Here is a 6,583-nt window from a genome sequence, read left to right as displayed (position 1 = left end):
TCAATAAATTAACATGTGCTACCTGAAACAGAAAATCCTTTAAGTTTGGATGCATGACTCCTTTTAAAAATCACATTTTCATGCGAATGAAATCATAATTGTGCTAATCAGCCACTTTAGTTTGACAATACATAAAATAGTAACGTTTCTCGTGATATTGTGCTGGAATATCAATGTACTTCCTCCAAAAAAACTTTTTCTGCTACACAATCTGTTGTCAAAAATTTATCTCAGAATCCAAGAGAGAATAGCAATGCATTTTTTTAAATCTCAGAATCTATTTCTTAAAGTTTTCAACCAGAGCTGTCTCCTTTTTGAACTCTGCCCCCCACTGGCTCTTTTGCCCCCCTCATACACCCCAAAAAACTCCTCTTAACTTATACTACCCAAAAACACTGCACTATTTAATATTTGCACATTAAAAATTGTACATATTCATTGCACTTGTATGCACTAATTCATCTTGAATTGTATATACAGTATCCACTACACATTTGTAATTATGTTCATATATATCTGCACACCTATGATTATTTATAGCAACCTTTACATATATTCATATTGTAAATCTCTGTTCATAGTTATTACAACCTAATGTTCATAGCACACTCTCAGAAATAAAGAATACCGAACTGTCACTGGGGTGGTATCTTTTAAAATGATACAAATTAAGGTCCATATTATACCTCAAGGGTACATATTACTACCAAAAAAAAAATGTACAAAAGTGTTCCTTTTAAAATTGTTAGGTACTAATAGATTCTTTTTGAGGTACCAATATGGACCCTTTAAGTCCCTATTGAAAAGGTACAACCCCAGTGACAGTTTGCGTATTTTTATTTCTGAGAGTGTACATCCATCTGTAAATGTAACCCATAGTTTTTTTCTAAAATTGCACTTTATAACTTATACCTATATTCTGCACTTGCTGCTATTGCACACCTAAACTGCATTTCGTTGCCTTGTACTCGTACATGTACATGTGTCATGCCAATAACGTTAAATCTAATCAAATCTCTGGTGGAAAAAGGGGTCACACTTTATTTTGATGGTCCTTTTTTTTATTTAAGTTACATTACAACTAATTCTCAGTAGATTATAAGTAAACTGTTAGGCTGGGTTTAGGGTTAGTGTAAGTTAATATGTACTTGAAAAGTGTCTTATAGTCAGTTAAATATCTGTTGAAGGAGCAACAGATATTAAGCAGACAGTCTACTAATATTCAAATGGACCATTAAAATAAAGTGTTAAAGAAAAAGGACTTTAAGTTATGTACAGGTTTGTATGTAGAACCTGACTGAGCTTTGCTTTAAGTTCCGGCTTCAATAGAAAATTAACCATAAATTAAAAAAGCTTTGCTAATTTCATTTAACATTGCTAATCCCTTAGATTCCCCAGCTTTATTCCTTTTCATGCGTCTCATTTATGTTTCTGTCCTTTTATTGCAATATGTACTACAGTAAATATGAACTTAATTTACCACAACACTGACATGGCATTTTAACATGTGAATAATCTACTCCAACATTCAATGCCCATGCCAGGAGTCTACCAGCTAAAAATAAATCCATTTTAAATGCCATGGATTGAGATAAGAGTCTCAGGACACTGTTTACTGTACTCGGGTCAGATGTTGCTGCAGCCAGTTCGGGCCACTGATTAAAATTTCTAAGCAGTCGTACATATTGATTCAAATATTCCTGCTGGACAAACTCAAACCAAGATGGACAGTTGAGTTGTTTTACTATTGACATGTAGAAATATTCACTGATCCGTTCTCTAAGGTGAAGATAAGCAGCTGAATTTATAATAGCAAGAAAACATAACATGCGAAGCAATAAACAAATCTACAATGCTACAGATTACAAATATTTTTCATGGCTATTCTTTATTTAGCATAGAGCAAAAACAATCCAAGGAAAGAAACTGAAAGTTCACACACAATAGTTGCTTTCCTGACAAATGGAGGATGTACCCACCACCCTCCCCCCGCCTTTTTGTTTTTGTCTATAAATTTATGAAAACATCTTTGTAGAAAAACCTTGTTGGAAAACAGGAATCCAAACAGACATCAGAAAACAGACTTCTTACAAATAGCTATGCATAAACACAGGCAATCCGGATTAATTACAGTAATTATGATGTCACTTGAGCTTTGACAACGATAACATGTATAATTAAAACTTCTGATTAGCACCACCTGGGTTTGCACCACTCCTGCTGTAGAGATCAGCATGAATTTCAAACATTGTGACAATGACTGTTTAAAATGGGAGCAACGCATGCTGGTCACCACCAGCTGCCAGCTAACTCAAAACTTGAAATCGATTTTTTTTGTGTGATGTAAGCTTTAACAATGCTTACTGTTTATGTGATGTAAGCTTTAACAATGCTTACTGTAGATGTTATATTCGACTGCCCAGTTTCAGAGCAAGTGCTTTCCAATTCTGTCAAAATGACAACAATGCCACTAGAGTGGAGCAAAAGAGTGGCAGTGCAGAAGAAAAAAAAAAACAAGCAAGCAAACAAACAAATAAATAAAAGCATGAATGCACAGAAACTAGGGCGTAACATATGTTCCATGCGAATAACTGCAGTTGTTGCTTGCTTTGTTTGTGTGTGTGGATATTGGGTCAGCTTTATAATTGATCCATTTGAAAGTTTGTGGTCAGTGAGAAGAGTAAATTATAATCAGATACATTAAAATGACTTTTATATTCATTAAATTACATTTTTGGAAACTAAGATGTATGTATTATCTGAATTTGAAAGTAAGCTGTCAATTGAAGCATGGTGTGGTATGGTATTACTGTAAAATTATTATCTAAATCATTTTGACTAAATCACAATTGAAGTCAGAATTATTAGCCCCCCTTTGAATTGTTTTTTCTTTTTTAATATTTCACAAATGATGTTTAAAAGAGCAAGGGAATTCAATTTAATTCAATTCAGCTTTATTTATATAGCGCTTTTACAATGTAGATTGTGTCAAAGCAGTTTCACATAAATGGTCATAGTATGTTCACAATATGTCTAATAATATTTTTTCTTCTGGAGAAAGTCTTATTTGTTTTAATTCGGCTAAAATAAAAGCAGTTTTTATTTTTTTTAAACCATTTTAATGTCAAAATTATTAGCCCCTTTAAGCTATTTTTTTCCGATAGTCTACAGAACAAATCATTGTTATACAATAACTTGCCTAATTAACCTAACCTGCCTACAGTGCCTAGTTAACCTAATTAACATAGTTAAGCCTTTAAATGTCACTTTAAGCTGTATAGAAGTGCCTTTAAAAATATCTAGTCAAATATTATTCACTGTCATCATGGCAAAGATAAAAAAATCAGTTATTAGAAATGAGTTATTAAAACTATTATGTTTAGAAATGTGTTGAAAAAAATCTGCTCTCCGTTAAACAGAAATTGGGGGGAAAAAATAAACAGGGGGGCTAATTATTCAGGGAGGCCATTTATTCTGACTTAAAAAGTGGAAGAGTACTGCTGATGATACTAACTAATTTTGCCTCTGAATAAACATAAACAAAGAACACTGATCACACACTTACCAAATCTGTAGACAGGACAATCATACAAACATATTTTTACGGTGCTCTCATTGTGGGTAAACGGAATCAAAACCTTTGTTGTGGCACATTTATAAATGCAACACTGACGACCCATGTCTCCGAACAATTCTTCTTCCTCTTGTTTTATTTATAGTTGGCTAAACAATGTGGCGTCTCTCTGAACACTGTAACAGGTAAAAGGAGTCTTTCGAAGCTATATCATGCATAATGAAGTTGCATCTCATTCACAATAGAGTGCGCTGATTTGTTCGAAACAAATCTTTCTCAAAAATTAATGAACGAATGTGCTGAAAACTCAATGATGTTACTTCGTACCGGCCGGTACAGACAGCCAATCTCCACACTGGAATTTACAATCTGATCTAATCGCTGTGACGTAGCTTCAAAATTTCTTTTTAAACCAGAAGAATGAATTTGCTCTAAACAACGCAAAAATAAACTATTTTTATTTATAATTTTATTTTTTGTGAAATACAGTTAAAGTCAAAATTATTAGCCCCCCTGAATTATTAGACTGCATGTTTATTTTCCCCCAATTTCTGTTAAATGGAGAGCAGATTTTTTCAACACATTTCTAATCATAATAGTTTTAATAACTCATTTAATAACTGATTTATTTTACCTTGATCATGATGACAGTAAATAATATTTGACTAGATATTTTTCAAGTACACGTCTAAGCTTAAAGTGACATTTAAAGGCTTAACTAGGTTAATTAAGGTAACTAGGCAGGTAAGGGTAATTAGACAAGTTATTGTATACTGGTGGTTTGTTATGTAGATTATCGATAAAAAAATATAGCTTAAAGGGGCTAATAATTTGTCCCTAAAATGGTGTTTAAAAATAAAAAACTGCTTTTATTCTAGCTAAAATAAAACAAGTAAGACTTTCTCCAGAAGAAAAAGACATGCTGTGAAAATGTCCTTGTTTTGTTAAACATTGTGGAAAATATTTTAAAAAAGAAGAACATTTTTTGAAAGGGGCTAATAATTCTGACTTCAAATAAGTGTCCTAATAGTGTTTTTAGCAGCATGGGACATATACATGACTGTCATCATCTCAAAAAATGCATTTTGGTGTAATGTGACCCTTTAAAATGTCCAAATTAAGTTCTTAGCCATGCAAAAAATTAAGTTTTGATAATAGAAAATATACGAACAAAGTAATGGAATGTGATCTTTACTTAAAACTCGAACGATTTCTGGCATAAAATTGATTATTTTTACTCAATGCATTAATGGCCATCCCGTCAAATTTAATTGCGACACAAAGCAAACACACTAGAGTTTGAGCATGCAAAAATTTAGTTGATCGGTGCTGAGAAAATGTAAGGGATTAATTAAGATGATGTGACACTGATGAAATAAATTATTTACCCATATTTTACATTTCTTGATTGTCTATTGGTCGCAGGTCAGATTTCACCAAGCTTGAACTTTGAAATGCAACGAACAACATGTGAAAATTGTTGCACAAGCTTTGTATGCTTGTCTGCAGCATTAGTATCTGTATGAATGGAAGTCAATAGGGTGAAAAGTGCAGTGTGACCATGTCTGAAGACAAGATTTGTGGTCCAGGGACAAACATTTATATAAAAATAATTGTAAAAAATCTCTTCAAATACATGCTGTTCTTTTGAACTTCATAAAAGTATCCTAAAAAATATTTCACCACTTAATGACAGCAGTAAGGTTTTCAACACTGATGTTTCTTGTGCATCATATAGGAAAGATTTAAGGATCTAGATCAGAATGACAAAACCAAACCTTAATGGACCCTTTTCACAAGAATGTTATGATGCATTTAACGGTCATCATAATCTTAAATGCTTAAAAGATTTAAATATTTAAATATTTAAATAAATAAATTATATATATATATATATATATATATATATATATATATATATATATATATATATATATATATATACATAATTTTTTTATGTATGTATGTTTATCAATGTATTATATCATCTTTGCATCAAATTACAAAAAAATGAATTAAAGCTTATGTGAGGTGTTTCTAATGCAGCGTCTATGAGGCTGAGAGTAAATTTGACGTGACCCTCTCCTCTGGCTGCCGTCATCAGTCTCACACTTTCTTTTTCCTTTTTCTCAAAGTCTTGATAACACCATTGTGGAGTTTTTCTTTTATTATTTCAATAAATAGAATTGTAAAAAAAACTATATTTGTTTTACTCTCCAATTCACTGTGCTCTAAGTTTACCCAACCATGACGCCTTCCGCTACTGAGAAGTCCGTAAATGTGAAAAGGGTCTATATTCAACTTTATTTCCAGACATTAGATCCACTAGCAACAGAATAATAAACCAAACAATATACATTAAAAAAGACAATGCTAATATTTCCTTAAAAGTGACTCATAATGTACATCAGTAAGCCTAGGATTTGCCAGCAACATAAAATTCTCCTGTCAACTAAAAAAAATTATACTTTAAATTGCTCATCAAAGCAGGAAATAATCAAACCTGTACAGTACCTAAGAGAAAAATTCACTTGCACTGCACCATATAGTTTTTTTAAGCAGAATCCTCATACAGTCATTGTATGCAACCTGCAGCTTATTTCTTTAACTGCCCTACCAAGAAAAAACATTTTAAAATTGCATTTCTTTACTTCCAATGTCGCTAGTTAACACAAACACAGTTTTTCCCCACACATCCAACACACTCTCACGGCAATTCGTAACTTTTTCATTTAGTGGCTAATTCGTACGAATTCGTACGATCTAATTCGTACATTTTAGTACGATTTGCTCATCCCCCAATGACGGTTGGGTTTAGGGGTGGGGTTAGGTGCCACGCCTCCTTTTTAAAATCGTACAATTTCTTAAGACTGAACTCGTACGAATTCGTACGAATTAGCCACTAAACTGCCAAAACGTAAAATACTTACGTTTTCTCGTGAGATCAGGCTGACACATCCCATAATTTCTAAAATATCAACATCTACCAAATGGTTGATATGTTGGTTT

Source organism: Danio rerio, chromosome 6 (genome assembly GCF_049306965.1).
Source record: "Danio rerio strain Tuebingen ecotype United States chromosome 6, GRCz12tu, whole genome shotgun sequence".
Lineage (NCBI taxonomy): Eukaryota > Metazoa > Chordata > Actinopteri > Cypriniformes > Danionidae > Danio > Danio rerio.
Note: the sequence above shows the minus strand (reverse complement) of the source record.